Source organism: Camelus ferus, chromosome 21, assembly GCF_009834535.1.
Source record: "Camelus ferus isolate YT-003-E chromosome 21, BCGSAC_Cfer_1.0, whole genome shotgun sequence".
Taxonomy (NCBI): domain Eukaryota; kingdom Metazoa; phylum Chordata; class Mammalia; order Artiodactyla; family Camelidae; genus Camelus; species Camelus ferus.
In genome coordinates, this window is record NC_045716.1 from 13,796,515 (window position 1) to 13,819,990 (window position 23,476).

At 37.9% G+C, this 23,476-nt stretch overlaps 1 protein-coding gene across 3 annotated transcripts in view; it reads right to left on the reverse strand.

The window, feature by feature from the left end:
• POU2F1 (POU class 2 homeobox 1) overlaps window positions 1–23,476 on the reverse strand; it is a 147,741-nt gene that overhangs the window by 115,868 nt on the left and 8,397 nt on the right. The window contains exon 2 of one of the 3 annotated variants that reach the window (XM_014567058.2): window positions 3,128–3,195. The exons of 1 other annotated variant lie outside the window; for it this stretch is intronic. The gene's annotated coding sequence lies outside the window, so the exon portion shown is untranslated. Of the gene's footprint in view, window positions 1–756; window positions 1,472–3,127; window positions 3,196–23,476 lie in introns of those variants that run through there. One more of the 3 variants, XM_032463813.1, reaches the window with a different exon arrangement.

The window sequence follows — 23,476 nt, forward strand, 5'->3', positions numbered from 1 at the left end:
GATTAACAGTAGGTAGATATCTAGAATCACACATTCCTTTGCAAAAGCAACTAACTGACCTTTGTCAGGAACTATAAAACAACTTTACCATAAGCAAGCTAAATTTCAAGTGTCTAAAATTTGAAATTTCCATAATTTTTCTCTTATATTTTAAGTTTGGTTCTACAAAGGTTATCCCCTTTATTTGCCACTTAAAGCTTTTGTTGTTGTTATTTCTCAGTTTCATCTCAATGAAAAGTAACAGAAGACAACAAACCTACAGTTAAGCCATCTACACGACACCAGAGGGCAAGCATCCAAGGAGAAGCAGCAGCAGATTAGTAAGTTTCTCATTATTACAAGGACTATTCTCAGCAATTAAATTTATTCCCATTTGCCTGTTCTATTATGCTAGACAAAGAGAGGAGAAACTAGCTCACCAATCTATAGTAAACATAAATCAAAGTTATTTTTAAAATGCAGGATATTAGAAGGCCCCAAGTAGAGGAAGAATAGCAGTAAACTGTTTGATTTCTTCCACCTGCCCTGGATTCTTGGGTTACAGCTTCCCTAACAGCTAATTTTCTCTTCTTGTGGGGTTTTACTTGGTGTGCATTGCTCTCCACTTCCATTTCTACCCATGCAGTTTTTTAAAAGGAGATAAAGCAACTGTATAAGAATGCTTAAAGACATCAAAGACCTAAAGCTTCACTGGTTGCGTGTGGCATAGGAGGAAGAGGAGGAAAACGTGAGGTAATGAGGATCTACTGTATTTACCTTATGTGCAGGGCATGTGGACAACAATAGAAACCATGTAGGGTGCACGTTTTGTCAAAAAAGAACATGGCAGCCTAATGGGAGGCCTTTGTTCTTCAAAAGGGTCTCCTTTCCCCCTTTTGTGCTTCACTTAATTCATGGCATCTGAGCTGCTCTTGAACTTGACAGACTGAGAGAAAAAAGGGAGAAGAGAGGGGGAGTCAGACACACAAAGAGAGGGGAAAAGGAAGGACTTCAAAGAGAATTCATTCGAAAAAATTAGTTCTACTGCCAGATTTGATGATATTTTGGAAATTTAAAGGAGTTAGAGAGTATCATTCAGTGCTGAAATAAATTTAATTTTCCCAGAGATTGTAATGACTAATAAAGTAGATAAAGAACAAAATGAGTATGTTCAAAGAACTTGTCACAAATTTCTTCTGCTAACACTGTATTTCTTGAAATAATAGTTAAGAAAATATCTGATTTTCAACAATTACATGAAAGATAGCATTCCACAAATAGAACCAGTAATTAAATGATTTTGAAGTTTAGGGGTATTTTTCTTGAGTGATAAACAGTGCAAAAGAACACAAAACCACCAGCGCCACCTGCAGGATAAATACAGATGAGCGTTCTATAACATTTCAAAGTCCAAGATTTTTTAGAACAAAACATTCCACAACTAAACTTTGACACTTTCACTCTAAAGTCAAGAATTTAAAATTTTTTTAAAAAGCAGTGAATAACTTCAGATGACTAACAAAATCCGAGAACCTCTGGTCAATTTAAGGTATTCATGAATACAAATACAGAACTGCTGAAAAGTAATGTATTAAAACAAAAGGTTGCTTCAAAACAATAAAAGATCTGGCTATAAAGTAACATGACTGCCCCATGACTTTACAGTAGATTTCTTTTTTTTCTGATTGTAAAAAACATATTAATTATAAAACAATCAAACATATCTGAAATATAGGAAGCTATCCTATTCCCACTTTTAAATTTAGTATTTTTAATTCCAGCTTTCTTCTATGCATATCTTACATGTATAATGTTGTATAGTATGCCATACCTGCCTGTTCGGTTTTTTTTTAACAACTCCCTCTCCCATTTAATATATTTTGTACCTCCTTTCATGTCAGTCCACATATCAAATTTTTGGTGGTGTACAATATTCCATTGTACAGATGTACTAATGATTAGTGATACGCCAACATGTTGTAGATAGGTATTTGGATTGTTTCTATTTTTTTCCAGTTTACAAACAAGGCTTTAAGAAACAGCTTGTATGTATATAGATGATGAAACAGACTACATGTATGTGTCTTTCCTTACTGGTGTAAATGTTTCTAAAAAATTAATGGCTAGAGGTAGAATTTCAGACATTTAAAATTTTAATAGTATTATTGCTCTCCAAAAGTTGCACCAAGTTACCTTCCCAATATTATGTGGGAGTTCCTGTTTTCCCTGATCCTAGAAAACAACAATCTTTTTACTATTTGACATTCTGATAAATACTGCTTTTGTTTTAAATCATTTTAGAGCTTTCACACAGAAATATGCCCTTTCAAATTGAGAATATGCACTTATTCCCCATATTTACTGATGAAAATATTTGTATTTGAAGAAGCATTACTTTTAAACTATCTTCAGAGCCAATTATTACTTTATAGTCATATCTCAATCTGATCTTACAATAGAATTACCACCCAACCCCGTAACTCATCACAATGCATTCAGAAAGCACTGGATATTTCCAAATCCACCCTCAGAAGAAAATGTGGTACCAATAAGGAGATTTAAAGGATGTGCTGCAGGTCTCAAAGGCAACTGTAAAAAAAAAAAAAGCAGGATCACATAAACAAACAAATGACCTCTTCAAGGGTATGATTTTGAAGATGGAGCTTTCAACTGGACTTACGTACATGAGCATGTATGTGTGTCACTGATAGTATATTTATTTAAAATAACCATTCTAATCACATCTTGTATAGACAAGAAGTTGTACAAGTCTGTGGATGTAACAGTGTAATGGCAGGTTCAGCATGAAATTAAGGCAAGTTTTAACCACTGAGGCACAGTTTCTCAACCTTGGCACTACTGACATTCTGGACCGAATTCTGCTCTGAGAGGAGGGCTGACCTGTGCACTGTAGTGTTTAGCAACATACCTGGCCTCCAATGACCATGGCATTAGCATCATCCTACAAGTTGTGACATCCAAAAATGTGCCAAACATTCCCTTGGGAGCAAAGTCATCCCCAGTTGAGAACCACCACCATAGGCTAACCAAGTGCCCTGTCTCACAAGTTTGACTTTAAAAGAATACAAATACTTAAAATACTTAAATACGAATGTTTAAAATACTTCTAAATACTTAAAATACTTACCTAATTCTTATTAATCTTCACCACACTCTGCAATTATCAGTGAATATGGCAGCACCAGTAGACACAGACTTGAAAAAAAAAAAAAAGAATCTCATCTAATTACTAAGATTACCAGCTAACCATGTTTCACGGTGGTTTAACGGAAAGAACACTAAACTTGTGAGGTAAAAACTTGAGTTATTTTCATCATTGTGAACCATCCGTTGATTCTATCTCCAAAATATATCTTGAATCCATCATTTCTCTGCATCTTCCACAACGTTCTCAGCCAACATCATCTCTCATCTAGACAAAGAGCCTATAACCGTTTCCAGCTCCTACTCTAGACTCCTCCAATACACTCTCCATCCATTCATTCATCCTTCAGCTAATATTTACTGAATGTCTGCTCTATGCCAGACAGTCTGCACTGAGTACTAAATACCGTGCACAAAACTCTCTTACAAAGTCCTTTACCTAGGGAAACTTACATTCCAGTATAAAATATGCCAGAGGGCAGTAAGTGAAAAAAAAAGTACTGAAGGATAGGCAGGGTGGGGTCTAGTGTTAAATACAGTGGCCAGGGGTGGATTCGCCAGTTGTTACAGACCTGAAGAAGGTCAGGAAGTCAGCCACATGGGTATCCGGAAAAGTACCCCAGGCAAAGCATACAGCAAGTGTAAAGGTCCTGAGGTGGGAGCACACCTCTGCCTTTTACTCGCATGAAACCACTCGAAGATCTGGAGCAGAGGAGAGCTGCGTGTAGTATTTTAAAGGAAAACACTAGTGGCCATGTCAAGAATAGGCTGTAGGACTGCAAGGTCAAAGCAGAGACCGGCCAGCTCGTGTAAGATTTAGACCAGAGTAGGGTAGGAGGAGATAAGAAGAAGTTGGGTTTAGGATATATTACTAATTACAGTGATTTTTAAAAATATAAATTGGATTGTCACTCCTCAATTCAAAAGCACTCCAATTGCTCCTTTCTTCCCATTGCACTGTATACAAAATGAAAAATCCTAACTGTGGCCTAAAAGGCTCTATATGACCTGGTCTCTGCCTGATCTCAAGGCTCATCTCACTTCTCAGTAACCAAAATGTCCTGGCCACACTGACCTTCAGGTCCTCTGTGACCCCAGACTTCTCCACTCAGGGGCCTGTTCTCTCTGCTTGGAAAGAATTCCCTTCTCACCCTTTGCCTTCCTCTACGCTTACTCTCACATTTCAATTCTCAGCTTAAAATTCACTTCCTCAAAGAGACTTTCCCTGACATGCCAGTCTGAACCAGCTTCACCGCCTTCCCCCATTATTTTCTCTCACAGCACCCCAAAGTACTTTTCCTTGATAGGACCCACCCCAGTTAGTAATCACAACATTGGTTTAATTACTCCTAATGGTAAATGTGTCTCTCAAGACTGCAGGCTATGAGAGCAGGGAGCACTTCTGTTTCACTCACCATCATGTATCTTCAGGGTATGGCACAATACCTGGCCCTGGCAGGTACAAAGAATACTTTTTAAACAAATGATAGAGCTTTTATCCCAGCTCTGCCAGATATGATCTAGTCACTTAAGTTCTCAGGACTTCAACGTACCTTCCCCCCTTTTTAATCTTATGACTCTAAGAAGATCATAGAAACTAGAGCAAATGAGACAAAGAAGTAGGAAATCACAAGGAGTCTGAGAACAATTTTTCTGAAGCAGTCAGTGAGTGGTGGGAGTGGGAGATATAAACGAGGGAGGGCAAGTTTGCACTTCATTCAGCAGCCAAGTGGAGGGGTGTTGAAGGCTTTCTGAGCAGTACAGTGGTACTGTCAGAACCCTGTGTTTGGAAGATGGGCCTGAATGCAAAAACTGCACTAGAATCCAACAGGTACATAGGGCCTCAACTAGTTTTAAAAGACAGTTGAATATGAGAACAAATATATGTATCAATGAAGATTCTTAGCATTATTATTTAATAACTAAATTAAGCTTATGCTTGTTTTGGTTGTTTACACAGAAAACAACAACAAAAAGTGATCCAACAGTGGAAAATACTTTCACTTTCCCATTCATTCACTCCGCTCAGATTAATTCCTAACCAGATTAATCTTCCAAAAGCATGGCCCAGGTCATATTACTCAAAATACTTCAGTGGCTCCCCACTGTCTACTGAATTAAGTCCAAACACCTTAGCCTGATATTTAAGACCCTACACAAACTGGCCCCAACTTATTTACTTCTGCTCTTCTGTATTCTAGCCAAATCGAACTACTGCTCCAAACACGGCTAGCCTTTCGTGCCTCTACCAGACTTTGGTTCACGTTGTTCCATCTTTCTGAAATGCAATCCCACCCTCCACTCCTAATCCACCTGTCAAGATCCTACCTTCCTTGTTAGGACCCAGCTAACATGTTAGTGTTACTGTCGCTCTCAGCCTCTTTCTCCAGCTTCACCTCAAGTGCAAAACGATTTCTTCCATTTCTACAGCCACCCGTATCCCCAGTGCTTTGTAATTTAACTGCATTCTATCTTGAATGACTTTTCCCTTATATGTTTGATCTCCCCAATTAAGTTATAAACAACTTCTAGCCGCCTCCTTTTGTGAAGCTAAGGTGGGTACATATGCGTATAAAAACAGACAACTGCATTTATAATTTGTCAACTGTTCTAAGAGCATACTCCTTTTGAGGGCAGGAACTGTTTGATTCATCTTGTTTCCTGTAATTCTCTGAACAAAGTATGTACTTAAACAATTTTGTTGTACAAAATACTCATAAATTTTATGTTGAATATAAAATTTGCCCTTCTTGCTCAGGTCAGGTCTTATTAAAATGAGGTCACATTAAAAGAAAGAAGCATTGACTAAGCACCTGCACTTATTTTCTACATCTTCCTCACATGCATTGTTGAGGGTAAACTGGGGGGAATCTCAAAAACGACCGTTTTAGGAAGCCAAATTAAATTCCAAAAAGAAACTGCAATACATCTTTACGGCCCCTGCCTGACTCATTCTAACAATCTGGCAAATTTTAGAGGTAATAGTTGACTGGAAGTTGCTCTTACTCCTGTTTAAATGTTTCAAATTAGAAAAGTCACTTATAAGCTCATTTAAATGAGAAACAGTATAGCACAGTGGTTTAAAGTTGAGACCCTGAAGCCAGCTGGTCTGGGTTCATAATCCCAGCTAAGTAGTCTTCCTCTGTGCCTGTTTACTCATCTGTAAAACGAAAACAAAAATAGCTAACTCACAGTAACATCATGAGGACCAAATGTATTAGAGCATTACTAAGTATAATCTAATCTAGTATACAGTGAGCAACCAAAAAAGTGCCACATATTATTATTATTACCCAAAGGAATTAAGGGCACGTCTTAGGCAATAATACACTATAAACAAAAAGAGCCAGCTTCAAAAGTGAAAACTAGACGTTTCTATATATGAAATTAATACGAAAGGGAATGCAGAACCCATGTACACATGGAAACTCAACGAATAACAGAGCTGGCATTGCATGAAAGGAGAGGAGAGAGAAAAATTCAACAAATTGTGCTGGGAGAGTCAGAAATCCATAATATTAAAAAAAAACAATCCTAACTTAACACCACATACAAAAATATACAAAAATTTATTCTAGGCCAAATATGAAAACATATACTTTAAAACTTCGAGAGGACAAAAGAGAATCTGAACATGGAAGAGGGAAAGATTCCTTTAATAAGACATAAAAAGTATAAACCATGAAAGAAAAGGCTGATAAATCCAACAGCATTGAAATTAAAAATGTCTGTTCATCCAGAGTCCACTTAAAAATTGCAAAGACAAAGCACAGACTGAGAAAGAATATTAAAACATATATAACTAACAAAGGATTAGAATCCAAAAAAACCCAACAAATCAGCAAAAGACAAAACAATCCAATTAAAAAAATGGGCACGATACATTAACTGGCAATTTACAGAAGAAGCACAATGGCCAAAAGCATATGAAAAGTTGCTTATCTCATTAACAATAAAAAATATATAAATTAAAACCTCTATGAGATACCATTTCACACCCACTGGGAGTGGCAAAAAAAAAAAAAAATTAAAAAACCCTGGCAAAGATGTGGAACAGGGAGAACTATAGTACCAATAGCATAAATAAATACAGTCACTGGCAATTTCTAGTAAAGCTAAAGATGTGCACACTCTACAAAGCAACAATTCCACTTCTAGGTGTATTATTTGCATACACATTTCACACTAACCTGTGCAACCATCTCACACACTCACTCAAACACATATTCCTTAATGAAACTCTTGCAGCCCATATACACAAAGAGATACATACAAGATTATCCACAGCAGCACTGTGTATAAAAGCCAAGCACTGGGGACAGTAGAAATGCCCATCAACAGAAGAATGAATAAATCAACTGCAGCATATTCACTCAATAAAATACTATACAGTACTGAAAATGAGTTGAGGTAGATTGTTTGCTACACTGTCCACAATCACTCCCTGCCCTGTATCCATGACACTTTGCAACATGCCTTTGCCCCTCCTCTCATCAAGAGCTGCATCCCTCAAATCTGGGATGGCCCTGGCAACAGAATGCAGTAAAAGAAACGTCCTGCTAGTTCTCAGGTTAAGTCTCGATGCCTTACATGCTTCCTCTTGCTCTCTTATAACCCTTGCTCCCCAGTGTGGTGATTAAGATCGGGCTAGCTTCCTGCAGGATGAAGTATGTGAAGCAGTAACAACCAGTCTCCACTTAAATCATTTTAACCTACCCAAACTTCAGCCAACCAGCAGCAAGTCATGGACACATGAGCAGGTCTAGCCAAGATCAGCCGAATCCTCTAGCTAACCCACTGTCTCATAAGCAACAACAAACAGTGGTTATTTTAAGTCAGTAAGTTTTGGGGTTTGTTACAAAGCAATAGATAGCTGATACATAAATGGATGGGAGCTATACATATTAATACGAATAAATCTGACAAATAACTTTGCATATAAAAAGTAAGCTGCACAAAAATATATAAATGTTATCACACTATATACAACACTTCAAAAGCATTGTTTAGCAATATATTTACATATGTACGAGAATGGTGGTTATCTCAGGATTTAGAGGAAAATGCCCCTGGGGAGAGGTAGACAGGGGTTCCCTATGTGAGACCTTCCCGAGCCACCCTATCTAAAACTGAACCCTCTCAACACATCCTGCCTATACTTCCTTCCCTGCTTTATTTTTCTACTTAGCACTTAACATCAGCTAATTCCGTAAAAGCAGAGATTTGTCTTGTGTTTGTCATTGCCTGCCCAGCTTCTAGAACAGTGATTGGCAGTAATTCTAATTCAAAGCTCCCCAGGTCAGTTTAATTTGCACCCTGGGCTGAGAACCGCCGCGTTCAGTAAGTGGCAGAGCAGCAGTTAGTAACAGGAGCTGGCAAACTACACACTGGGGGCAAAATCTGGCCTGCTGCCTGTCTCCGTACGGTCCACAAGCTAAGAATAGTTTTTGCTGAAGAATATTTGCAATCGATTTGATGATAGGAACACTTAGCTTAGAACCCCAATGAAGCAAAAGGCTATCCCTCTCCAAAAATAATTCTATTCTTCTCAAAAGCAAACCTGTATTGAAAATTTTTGCTTAATTATATTTTAAATTTCTTCAATTAAAATACATGGAAATTTGTTTTCTTTCTTGTTACATAAGTATCTACATCATATCCTTGATTTTGTCTCCTGCCCTATGAAGTCTAAAATATTTACCATCTGGTCCTTTACAGAAAAGGTTTGCCAGCTTCTAATTAAGACCAACAGCTCTAGATGTTAAATGCTGCGTAAATTTAGGCAAGTTCTTAAACTCTCTACGCTTCAGTGTCCTCATTTGTATCTACCTGAAAGAGCTGTAGTTAGAAATAATAAAACTCATACATACAGAACACACCTGGCCATTAAGAAAAGCTCAATAAACACTGGATACTACTATTAGTGAGGAAGAAAAGACACAAAAAAGTAAATAAAGAAATAATTAAAATTATACAAGTCTTTGCAATTTATACTAAGTGCTACAAAGGAAATAAAGGATTGAGACAGATAATGACCAGGTTGTCAAAAAATGCCCAAGAATCCCACACAGTGCGGCACATTCAGAAAAGGAAGCAGTATGAAGGGAATGCAATGGGAGGGGGAGTTGCTGATTCACATCCCCTAGGTCACCTCCCAAAAAAGATGGAGATGCACCCAAGGTATGAGAAATAGCAGCAAATGAGGTAAAATTGTACCTGTGGTCACTTCTGGAGTCACAACACAACCAGAGGTAGCAGAGCATATTGGTTAAAAGTGGGTCATGAGAATCAGTTTGCCTGTGTTCAAATCTCAGCTCTGACACCTAGCTTAGCTGTGAAACCTCGGACAAGTTATGAACCTAAGTCTCAAGATTCCTCTTCTGTAAAATGGGGGTTAGAAATACCACCTGTCTTGAAGACTCTTGAGTATTATTAAGATAAGAGTTAAGCACACTGGCACACCGTTAGTACTTAATAAACGTTGGCCATTATCATTACACGAGGTGGCAAAGTCTTGTCTGAATAGATCCCTTACTATCTCCTACAAGGCCAATCATTTATAGTCTATGTTTTCCATTTTCTCTGCCTCTTCTGCCTCAAATAGTGTTTGATAAAGCCTTTATTTCACGTCTCAGCAAATTTCTTTAGATTTGAAGCTACAATGTATTTTCAGCCCTGTATATTTCTAACATTTTCAACTGAAAATCGATACTGGGGCTCAAAAGAAAGCTATTTTTTCCAGGGGAAAGAATTACAGTAACTGACATTAGGCCAAAATGCCATCCACTTCTCATCATTTGGACATAGGTATACTTAATGTTACTGTAGTGCTTTCTCGTTCTTATTTTCCAGAGTAAAATAGAGCCAATGCCTTAAAAGAAGTTGTTTTAATGATATCTTTCTCATGCTCAGATGAGCATTTGCTGATTTTCTGTTTAAATCAAAGAAAAAGCAGTGCCAGTGTCAGATTTTAAAGTAAGAGACCATTTGATGCCCAAAATGAGACATGATGCCTCAGCACCACCTATTCTTGTACAAAACAATAAACGGTTCCCTGCAGGACTCACCTACCCAACTTAATAACAATCTGATCACCAGAAGTACCTTGGGCAACAGATAGCATCAAGAAGTGGCTCTGTTATAAATTTAGGAACAAAATTAAAGGTTCTAGGGAGACATTTTCCACAAGCACATCCAGGCAGTGAAAAGAGACCGCTACATTCAAACAGGATTTTACTGCTTTATAAGCACCTCTCTCCCTGAAGCAACTCAAAATTATGACTGCCTCAAAATAAAGATTTGTGTAGCTATAACCAGCGTACCCAGACCCAAATATATCAACAGATACTCACCGAGGCTCTTCACACCAGGAAAGCCGTTGTACTGCTCTATCCTAAAGAGTTCTTCAAATACAACAATGAAAAAATAGATGAAACGCATTTTTCTTTTTATCCACAGGCAGCTCATCCAAAGACCACCATTTCCTACCTTTTCTGTTTGCATAACTGACATAACATGGTATAAAGAGCACTGAACTGAAGTCCACGATCTGAATCCTAGTCTCAGCTATCACTTGTCAGATGCTTGCAAGTCACTTAACTTCTGTTTTCAAATAACTTAGGAACAAAAGGTTATTTGGTGTGAATATCCTCACCAATTCATCTAAAAACTCATGTTATCTCCACCATCTGTTCTCCTGCCTCAGCCAAAAAAAAAAAAAAAAAAAAAAAGTGTGTGTGTGTGTGTGTACATATAATTTCTCTATCAGTTAGGACTCTATCAATTTCGAGGGACAAGAACCCTAATACAGACTGAGGTAAGCTAAAGAAAAAAGGGGGCAGGGTTTTAATTTGCTCAAGAAACTGGAATAGCCAGAAGTAAAGTAGAGCACATTATAGACACTGAATCAAAATCTTCAAGACCTGATTTTTCTCTCTCTCTTCTTATTCTGACTGCCTTCTCAGGCTTCACACAGTGCCAGAGTAGTGTAGCCACTCCTGCCTCTTGTCAACCTAGGTTTGAGTGGCAGGAGGCATCCTCCTTAGCTCAAGCAAAGATAAAAGCTGTAACTGGCTTCACTCGAGAAACTGCCCACCTTGAACCAACCACTTGACTGGAGGAACACAATCCTGAATGCCGGACCAGTTAGTACTACCCATTAGGCATGGACTGAACTTGGGGAAGGAGTCCCTCCAAGCAAAAACACCCCTGTTCTTTACACGTTCTCATCCAAGGTAAACCCCTCCACTGAGGCCCATTCCCATTTCCCTCCCCCAGCAGCTATACCCCCTGCCCATTATCTTCTTCCAAAACTTAATCATATTTTAAACTAAGTCCACCACTTTCCAAGGATATTAACTTTGGAAAATTATAATTTTCCTGCACTTTAATTTCCACATCTACAAAACAGAGATACAACAATACCTATACCATAGTGTTGATGTGAGGATTCAGTGAGCTAATTCATGCAAAAGACTTAGCACAGTGCCTGTCACACGGGCCAAAAAAAAAGTTGGTAACTTGTTATTTTATAGTACCCAGAACCATTCCATCTCAAGCTAATACTGCCAACAGAGGTTGCCTGTTAATTTTTCAGCTCAACCAACAAACCATGCTGTCAGCTTACTGATTCACAGCAAATTTTGCTTTCAAATTCTTGTAACAGCATCACTTCATTTGCTTAAGTAACTTCTTGCTGACATCTTTTTGCAATGTTTACAGCCCAGCAGTAGCTAAAAGCAAGGAGATTTCAGATTCCTTCTTTTAAATAAAATATTTAGTTATTTCACCTGGCATTAGAAGAAGGATTCTACAGACCATTTGGAGTCATGCCTGTAAGAAGACAAATGAGCTATAATGGAAGAGACTGTTCTGCTAAGGTTATTGTTTTACACTGGCCAATGAGAGGCAGATGAGCAAAACAGGAAAGGAGGGGGAGAGGTCAACTGCTATCTCCTGGGTGACAATTTCATTACAAAACAAGGAGTCCCTAATGCAAAAGTTCCAGAAACTGAGTTCTGAATCAGAAAGGATATTCCCATAAACATAACACTGAAAAACTCTACTGGGGAAGGGTTTCAAAACCATTGCAAAAAAGGACCTTCATCAGGACTCTGGGAGCACTTTATTAAAGATGTCTGTGCAGGAGGCACCAGAAAGAAAAAAAAAAGAGACAATACTCAACTTTCAATTATTTATGAGACACATAACTTGGAACAAATTAACAATTATTACATAAGCTTAGGTGAGGCATAAACTCAAATCATTTATCTGCTGTCCTCCATACTAAATCAGGAATAGCGGGAATCCCTTCTCTACTCAACTATTTCACGATTTTAAATATATATATATATATATCTCAACATTTCTAAATTACCTATAAATCATAGCCAATATTCAACTCTTTTTCCCTAACATGTTAATTTCCCCACTACCCTACAAAAGCACACATTTTCCAATTCATTCTTCTGTTTCTTTATAACTGACTTGAAGAAGGGTCTGTCTTTACAGCTAAGGCTCTTAATCAGGGTTCATATGTTTAGATCCCTATTCTAAGTGAATTACCTATTCATTTACATTGATCATTTTTCTATTGGGGTATCTGTCCTTGATTATTGATGCTTAAGAGGACTTACACAGTAAGAAAAATTAACTCTATCTTTCCTATAGGCTAGGCTACTAATATTTTCTCCTATACAACTTAATTATATTTGTAGAATCTTTTGGCAGGAAGAATCTTAAATATTTTACATAGTTAGAATCTATCCATCTTTTCATTGTATGGCATCTGAGTTGTACGTCGTGTCAAAAAGCTTTTCCGTGCTTAAAACTAAATAAAAATTATTCCTACTTTTGTTCAAGTACTTTTCTGAGTTTTAATTTTAACATTCAAATCTTTAATCTCTCCAGAATTCATTTTCACGTATGGCAAAAGGTACGATCCTGACATACAATTTTTTTTTCCCCTCAAATGGACAACCAACTGTCCTAATACCTACCACCTGGCCCTCTACCTAATGTTAGTTTCAATCACTGCAGGCTCCTACATTCTAGTTTAATGCTAACAGGAAATTTTCATGCCTGCATTAAAGTGATCACTTTTCAAAGCTTATTGTTCTTCAAGGCGCTATGTATTCTGCTTCAAGCATTCCCAGCAACTGCTAGATTTAATATAAAAGAAAGGTGAGATGAGAGTCTCAAATTTGACTACAATGCCAAAATACAACTATTAAGTCACCAGAGCAGTTTGTGTATGTATGTACAACCTGCAGTATGCACTAGAACTTCTACCCTAATTGTTGCCTATGGACAGCACTTTTAGATATGTCCTTTACTCCGGCAAATCAGTGAAAACTTCACAAGATAAGCATCATATTTATTACAACCAGGAGTTAACTATGCCTTAACACAATGGCAAACAATAACAACATGGAGAGTTGAGATTCACAAACAATTCAGGTATCGAATTTCATCCTTTTCGCCTTATTTAAAAACAGATTTTAAGTAGACTATTTAACTTAGTGTTCTCTTTCAGGTCAGTGGAGAACAATGTTTTTAGAGGACAGTGTTGCTAAATTAAGAATAGGAACGGGAAACTTAGAGAACAAAAATTTCCAGCACTGTTCAGGGCAAAATAAACCCTAACCAGCAGAGAATCTGCACCCCAGTCATTAGCATAAGTGATTAATTTCCTTGGCCTTGACCAAAAGAGTCACTAAGCAACTCTTCTGATTATAATCTGACTTCTCTTAAAGTGAGATCATGTATTGTTGAATGGCCAAGAGTTTGAGTCTACTTCGCAATTATATTTCTCCCAATAGACTTATAGGTTAACACAGACAGGCATTGTTTCTATTTCTGTCTATCCTGTATTTGGTTAGCAAGCATCAGTTTCCTTGAACTCAATTACCCACAAGTACGGTAACGAAATCAAGTTTCTGAGAACCAGGCTTGCCAATGAGCCCTTTGAGGTGCTGCCTGAGTAACCGACATCTACCTGAACAAGACCATGTTCTCTCTTCTTGTAATGATAAGCACCAAAAAATACAAGCTCAAACCCAGTGCATATTTATTCTGAAAAGACTTCTTAATAGCCTGCACTGTGGCAGTAAGTCTATTAGTAATATGAACAAAACAAATATCCTTCCTGTCCTCACAGAGCTTATAATCCATAAAAAGTTGAGAGAAAGAATATTTATGAAAGACTGCCTAAAGAACATGCAGTATCTCCATCCTAATTATTATTCCAAACTCTCTTCCCCTTTTAAGCCACAATGTTTTGAATCATCCTCATCCCCTCATCGTGTAAGTGCTGTTACTGAAGATGCTCCAGTATGATGCATCTGGCCTACAGAGGGGCTTTATGCAGTTTGTTGGTGTATCCATAGTAGGACTATCGTGAAGCCACTGCTCATTCCATTGCATTGCTCAGGGGTCCTGTTTATAAGGCTTCCAAAGAGAAATTTCCTTCTGATCTAAGTGTCAGGAATTGCTTTTCTTAAAACAAAAATTTGTTTACTTTGAAAAGTTATGGACATAAACTGACTAGGTTTCTTTTTTGCACCATCTACAATGAAGTTTAAATACTTGTGTCCCAATGAAAGCAAATACTAGATTTTTATATTAGGACTTTGATTTTATTTTACATCTTTATTTTGCATTTCTTGCTATATAGTTTCTGAATCTCTATAAACCACCCCAATTTTGGAGTGGACAAAATGAAACCAATGGATAAAGTCTGCATTAATGCATCATAAGGAAAATTTTCTTTTTAAATGTAATGCATTAGAAAAAAAAGTCACATGAGAAGGGAGAGGAAGGATTATAAGAATATGATATATAGATTTAAAAAATAAAAACCAGCCAACTCTTAGGTAACCGAGGAAACAGGAAAGGAAAATTAAGAAGGGGAGCAGAAGAAAGACCAGAGAATATCTCAAAATAATTTTATTATTTATAGAAATTAGACAAATGGTAGCTGAATGATTTTGTGTAAACTTACCCTTACTGTATGGTTAAAGTTGCATACAATATTTAGAAATATTTATTATTCCAGAGGTAGCACTCAAAATAGTAAAAAAAACAAAACAAAACAAAAACAAACAAACAAAAAACAGAACAACAAAAAAACACAGTCACAATTGATAAATAAAACATAAAAATTACTTGATAAAAATGTCCAAAAGGGTACTACCTGGAAAAACCAACAGACTATTACTATAACCTGTTTCTTATCTGAGCTTTTCCCCCACCCCCCAATATTAGGAAAACGCCTATGCATTGCAACAATCTAAGTCTACTGATTCTCAGCTTCCTAATAACCTGGCATAGTCTAGGAAAGTGCTTAAGGGCCACAACATGCATGATCATGTTTTTGCTAGATAGCCTCTTTCCTTCAAGGTCACCGTCATCTTTCCTAGCCACCAAGGGACTTTAAAATGCTGTCACTGCTGTACGTCAACCGGGGTTCACACATAACATTGTTGAGCCGTCTCTACTCAGAAGTTAAATTACCTTCCTCCTTTTGTCAGATTCCTGAAAATCCCTGTTCCCCATGTCCCAGAAAACCCCAAGCTTGCTGGGAGGTTAGATCCCAGTTCAATCCACCACAGAAATGATTTTAGGTTGAGTACTGTCAGTTCCAAGTTTGTAGGTAGTGAGCTCCCAAGCTACCCAATTCTGCATTATCTTTTCATTCCTCCTTCACTCCTCCCCTCCTAAATATTTGATTAAAAAATTAAAATGTCTTAAGAGAAGACAGAGTAAAAAGTTAGGCTCACTCCAGTCTTCCTCTGCTAAGAGAAACATTTCTGTACAAGGGCAAAGTAGGGCTCTGCTCTCCAGGACCACAGTGCCACAGCAAACCTGCAACTAACCCCTCTCTATGAATGAACTACGAATTAGGGGTCTGCAAGTAAAGCATCTAACTACCAAGGGGATACACTCACTTAGCACTTCTTGGTCGCCAGGCAGGGGTCAGTAAAAGACCACACAGAATATATGTACATGTTTTTGCTGGTCATTTCTTAGTCTTTCAGAAATGCACTATTTCTTTTAAACTGGTTTCAGCTGGTTAGTCTGCACACCAGTTGGTTCCAGATAAGTTAAATTTGGTTGTCCTTGAAGCACTGCTAGGTGGACAGGAAATTAGTTACCAACCCAGGAGAAGAAGGGCAAGTGTATAACAGTCACAAGGAAGAGCACACCGGCTCATGGAATGCTCCATGAAGGCAAACACATGACTGTTAAAATCACAACCTGGGAAAAACAGCACAGTGCCTTGCAAACTGTAGGCATTCAATAAACACCTGCTATGAATAAACCTGTTAAATAAAACAGATTACTGTGGAAAGCACTATAAAGAGGCTAAATAACTAACCCACCAGCCCACAGTCAGTAAGCGGCAAAACCAGGATTCAAATCCACTTCTGTCTGGTTCCAGAGCTGGTGCTCCCTTCACTTCAGATGTGCTTCCTAGAGCACATCTCTGGGAGAGCACTCAAAGCCATGGGATAAAAAAGCTGTATCTTCCTGGAAAGTAAGTTCTACTCAAAGCTGAATAATTTTAAATATTTGATATATAAAACAAACACCAATATATTATGAAAGAGAATAAAGAATTCAGTCAATAATTTTAAATTACATGGGCCACTAAATTTTTCATTTTGTGTTACAGCCCCAGGCTCTCTTGGGATACAGGTACATTCTCCTCTGCCACTGGAGGTACACTGCCAGAAGAAAATCTGAGAATCAAAAAATCATTCAATAAACACTTGTTGAGTACCAGATACACAGCAAGTATGTGCTAAATGTCAGGGATAAAATGTAGTCCCTGACCACACAGAGCTTAAGCTATTCTGAAAAAGAGAAATGAGTTAACCAATAATTAAAAGTGGTAACTTAGACGCCCGAATAGGATCTACAGAAACAGCAGCGAGGTGTCTGAGATACTGTGTGTGTTTGGGGGGAAATGGGAGAGGCGGAAGGAATATTTAAGAGTTCCTAGGGTGTGACCCCAGCTCTACTCTCATCCCTAAACTGCTTCTCAAAAGAGGTACGGGAATTAATCAGGTTGGAGGGGGCTACTCATGGAAAGAGAATACTCAAGAAGTTGTACATCTTCAGGAAAGCCACAACTATTTTGAAAGGGCCAGAACTATGCAATAGAACAAGAGAAAGAAACCACTGTCTTACATTATATTTGATAAATATACAGAAAGAGAAATAAAACTCTAGTAAGATGTTCAACTTATAGCAAAAATATGAAAATTAAAACAATGAGATATCTTTCCTCTATCAACATATCAAAAATTTAAAAGAGACTATGGGGAAATTGATATGCTTAAACATTGTAAATATATATCACAGACCAAAATATAAACTGGTACCTCTCTCAAGGGCATAAAATTTTTAAGCTTGTAATTTTTTAATGCTATAGTCTATTCCTAAGAATTTATCTTTAAAAAAATAAAACACTGTAGATTGATGCTTATAACATAACACGGAAAAAATTTAACATACATCAAAAAGGAACAAGTAAATAGGCTGGTCCATCAATACAATAAAATAATGTGCAATCATTAAAAAAGTAAGATGTGGAAAAATATTTGTGAAAAATTAGTAGGCAGAAAGGGAGGTTATGTTAGTCTCTGAAGGACTGAAACCTGCAGACATGTTGATATTTTCCAGTTTTTCAAGACAAGGTAAAAACTGTCCCTCCACTGACTTCCCTGAGCCTCTCTGATTAACCCAAGATAACTCACCCTTGATCAGCTACAGCTACCCTGAGTAATAATTGGACAATTACTTATCGTTTGTTTTTTAATGCCACTAGAAGTCAGTCAACTAAATAAAGTTCAGAGATCTTAAAATAAAACAAAAAAGTTAGCCTTGAAATGACGCAGAGGTTGTACCTGGCAAATAAAAAAAAGACTGTTTATTTATCTGGGTAAGTCCTAAAGATTAGGGAGCCATACAAAAGAAAAAAGGCAGAATGTACACGGATTGCTTTTTTAATTATGTGCACATCCACGAGGTGGCAGGCACACCTGGGGTGTGAGCGCACATGTGGATGCACTGTGCACCTGGGGGCACATGGGTCTGCAAACACACAGGGGCGCGTTCCAGGAGAGGGGCCTCAACCACTGAACCAGCGCCACACTGGTTTTTACAGCAGGATAGAACTATTAAGATGTGATTCCAGATTCACGAGCTGGCAACGGCTCTGACACTATAGCCTAATCCTCTGAAATCACACCATGATTTCTTCCAGCAATACTCATAAAATTGTTAATTTGTCTTCTCAGGCTTTCGTCATGTTTACAATGTCTCTCCTAACATCAGAGGATTTTCACCAATTCCTTTCTCACTGTGATTGGCACATGAGTGAATATATATTACAGTCTGCCAAAACAGCATTCTTGGCTGACTACGTGAAGAAGCACTCAGGGGGGAAAGGAGGGGTGCGCCTCAGCACGGCAGTGCAAAGAAAAATGTTTCAGACACAAACGGCGTAACAATAAACAAGGGATACCAGACAGGATTAAACCAGGTATATATATGACTGGGAACACCAACATCATTAAATGACTGACTTCTCCTCAGACACAATAATCAACTGTCATGTTTCTTCAACTGGAAGCTACACCTCCGGTCTAATAACAACTCGGTGAGGAGGAGAGTGGTAAACAAATCCATGGTACTTGCCTGTATATGTATCAATTTTAAGCCACAACTCATTTGAGAGACATTAAAATATTTTAAACACATGTTAATCAAAATAATATGTAACCATACTAAGTCCTAATTTCCTGTCTAGCTAATTGGATCACCAAAATACATAAATGATATCCCAAATGAAAATTACCTGGATGTTAATATCTGCAAATAGTTTCAGTTTAAGATACAATTCTTCACAAAAATACAAAATGTTCAGGATTTATGGGTTACCAGGATCAACAATCTACACAGAACCAGCTTCAAAATATTTTTATAATCAATAACTGCAGATGCCTAAAAGCTAGGTTAACATCAGATCTGGTAATCCACTGTCCATCTCTCCAAATTGCAAGACAGAGATGAGAGCACCGTTGATTCTAGACCACTTCGGTCTGGAACTGGAAACTGCAAAAGAGCAATAAGGATAAACTCAGAAATAAGAGCTGCTGAACAGTTCACCATTCAACTTGACCTGAAGCAGAAGTTAATGGTTAAGAGCATAATAATGCTCCTAACTGCACGCTGCCGTAGCCAAAATAGGTCAGAGACCTATGTGTGCCACTTAGTCTCTTTACACTGCAGATTTCTCACCTGAAAAATGAGGACAGCTGCACACACTTCATGGGGCATTGTGAAGATCAGTATGAAAATGCACACCAAGCCTAGCAACTGGCACAAAGACGTGGTAAAAGTAACGTATTTGTTATTATCACTAGAAATGAATACGTTTGTTAGATGGTATAGAACGTCTTCCACAAATTTTGCCTGTGTATTGGTCACTAAAAAGGACCAAGATCACGAAAACAGCCTTATAATTTGGAAATCATCTTCAGCTCTTCAGCTAAATCTTACTCTTTCTGGACCAGCCAGGACAAACTTCTGTTCCTTGAAAGTCCTGCGTTTTCACTGGTTTCAAGAATTATGTAAATACTGCTCTCTCTGCTTAGAACATTTTCAACCCCACTTCCTACTCCCAGCCTTAAAGTGATCAACCCGCAGTCACTCTTCATGTTTCAGTGTAAACACGGCTTCCTTAGGAAGCCCTTCCTAAACCGTCTTGTCCAGATTGGGTGTCATATGCTTATGCCCCTACCTTATTCAGAGTATTCTGAATCTCCCATATTTTAGTCAATTAACTATGAATAGTGTCGCTTAACATATGATTTGTCCAACAGACTGTAAGCTTTGAAAGGACAGACAGCACCTGTCTTACTCACTACTCTTTCTCCAGTGCTGGGTGCATGGCAGGAAGAGAAGAAGCTCCATACTTACTGAATTAAACGAGTGCATAAGGACCAGTCAGGAGGCTTAATTATAATCCAGTTCATGCTCACAGTGAGAACTATTACAGCTCCTGATAAGCTTACTGTCCTCGTTCACTCACATTCTAGTAAGATGTTTCAAGTTCAAAACCTAAATACCACCTTTTCAGACCCCCCCATCTCTTTAGCTTTGTTGCTAAGCTAGGCTCAAGCCTGTCATGTTCTGTACTCAATATGTCTATAAAAATGGTATTCAGAAGAAAGCCAAGCTACTCAAATCATCTGTTGTGTTTACTGTGTCTTCACCCAAAAGGACGCTTCTGAAGAATTCCACAACTTAAAAAGAAAAGCAAACTATGAAAATAAAACACCATTTACCAGTTTAGGATCCAATAGGCCTGAAAAGTGAAGTGATTTGTTCACATCATAAAGCTAGACAGTGCTACAGACAGAACAAGGATCCAAATTTCTTGTTCTCAGTTTGTCTTTCCACTATGGAGCCTTTATGGTGCACATATCTTGAACCACAGTTCAAGATACTCTACGGAATAATCTTGAAACGCAACAAGTAATCATTCAGTGCTACCGAGACATCTGTAAAGCTTTTTTAAACTATAGATGGCCAGATCTCTATTTTATTAGAAACTCAGGATGTAGGCCCTGCGCCTTTCCATGATGAAAAAGTTCCATGGATGATTCTCACTCCAACAAAGATTGAGAACCCCTAATTTAATCAATCAAACATCAATTGCTAAATGTCTGCTCTGTCCCTAGCAGTGTGTTCCTGCTCCAAAGGCTCTTAGGAGGAGACAAGATTTACTTATATAACTCAATTACAGAAGAAAATAAGACTGTATAATGAAGTGCTGAATTAGCTAAATGAACACAAATTAAGTGCTAAATTCAAAGTAGGACAGAAGCACAGGCTTGAGAGATCAGCTATTTGAGGAGATAGAATAGTGGATAGGTAGGTCCTGTATGATAAACAAGGATAACCTTTTTCAAGCAGTGCACCCAGCAGGAGTCCTAAGGACCCTGTGAAAGTGCCTTATGCAGAGGGAGGAAGCTTTCCCTGCCCCTACGCCACTCAGAACAGCTCCACTCCCCGTTTTAACATTAAGCTTCTGCTTAAAATTCATTTTGAAAAGAACCCCATTGGTCTTTTGCTTGAGAACTCTCTTATTAATGAGTGCAAAAAAAAAAAAAAAAAAAAAAAGAAGGAGGAGAAGAAGGAGAAGAAGAAGAAAGTCAGTGGTGAAGTAACTTGTCCCAAAGTTACAGGTAATCAGTGATCCAGAACTTAAGTATCCCAACTCCCAGTGCCCTTTTCACGACACCACACCACACACCATGACATTTCAAGGAGGGGACAGTGTGAGCTCGGGAGTAAAGGTTCTCACAGAGCATCCCAAACACCAGCCTGACCAAAACAGTGGGTTTACTTTCAGGTCATGTGAGTCTCCAACTGGGACGGGACTGTGAAACAGGAAAGAAGAGGAGAGCCCACGTATCAGAATAAAATATAGCCACCCTCCTAGAACAGCTCTTCAATACAAAGTTGTAGGGAGATTTTTTGAAAAATTAAAATCTGATAAAAGAAACACTGTGTTTGTGGTGGGCCTATAAGGGGACTTCCTGGTGGAATTGTTGAGTCATGCTCTTTAAGGAACTAGTAAAAGATAAGAATGCATTGGCAGGGGTGGGGGTAAGATAACAGAATGCCTTGAAATGAAGCTGACAAGTTTATGTTTGCTACAATGCAATACCTCCACTGTAAAGTTTTCCAAAGATTACTAGGGGAGTACCGCCCTCTCCCGAGGTGCTTGCTGCCCATGGAAATGTACAACCTACAGCAAGGCGCCCCACAGAATCAATCTAAACGCTAAAGCTTCTTCTCTGCAGCAGCACAAGTAATAAAATCACTGATTTTACTCTTGTGCTTATGTAAGAAAAACTATTACAGTACTTTAAAAATGCTTCTGCTATCAATTTGTTACTCCCCACAGTATCCTTCTAACACTGGTATTATCACCATCTTATTGCTGAAACAACTATAGAAGCCAGTGCCAAAGCCAAAATGAGATGCCTAGAATTTACAGTGCTGAGCACTGTGTCCACACACACACAGCGGCATGAGCATAAATCTCAGTCCTAATATTTATACGTTTATCACAATTTTAATTCAGTAAAACTTTTTCAATTTTCACAAGAAACTTGTAACCTCATAACAGTCACCAAATCATGTCTCAAATGACATGTCTAAAATTGAATTAATTGCGTATTCCGCCAAATGGCTCCCTCTTTCAACTTCCCTTCTTTCATTTCATGGCACTGCTTTTGATAATCTAAGCTCAAAACCTTGGTAACCTTTTGACCCTAATTAGCTGCTAAACACTTTGAATTAAGGGCTTTGATCATGGCTTGGTCCAGAACAAAAAAATTCAATGATTCCTTACTGCCAAGCAAGTGAAATCTGAACTCCTACACCACCAACGTACAGCATGCAGAGCTCTCCATAAAAGAGTTCCAGCCAGCCTTCCATCACTCGCCAATATACAGCCTCAGGAATAGCTAACCTGGAAGTCTCGCTATTCCTCAAACAAACTTAGTGCTTATTAAGCACATGACCTTGGGACAGTCACTTAATTTAGGTTTTATTTTACTCAGCTATAAAATGGGTAAATGATACTTGCCTGAAAGGAGGAAATGAGTTAATGAAATCGAGAGTGCGGCCATAAATTTTAAGGTATTATAAAAATACAGATAGTATAATTGTATCATGGCTACAGTGATTTTTATTTACACCTGTGTTGCTCCCAAAAGGATATAAAGACGTCTACACAAAGCACAAAATAGTAGGAGTTTAAAGATGGAGCAATAAAAGAAATACAAAACAAAGGTAAGGACCTAAAATGGAACTGGAAATGAAGCTAGAAAAATGGATACCATTACTGTCTGTCTAAACTTTCAGGTTAATAATTTGGTCTAAATACTGTAGTTTTTGATTTGAAAAGGAAACAAAGTCAATTAGTTCAGTGTTCAAAAGACTAAAAACAAAACCACTAGTCAGAAATAGAGTTCTTCCTATAACGACCAGGCAAGAATTTCTCCCAAAGGTCCTTATTCTGTGTGATGTAACTGAACAATATTCTCAACATCCTTATTGTGGATTGTCTATTTCATTACATCATTATTAGACTGAAAGCCTCTTGAGGCCCAGTAATTATCTTATAATGTTTGTATCTCTATAGCACTTAAAGCAATTAGTCAACAAACCACATACCTCCATTTTTTTATACTGGTTTCTGTGGATCCAAGCTCTCCCTTCCTATTTCAATCCATCTTGCATATCA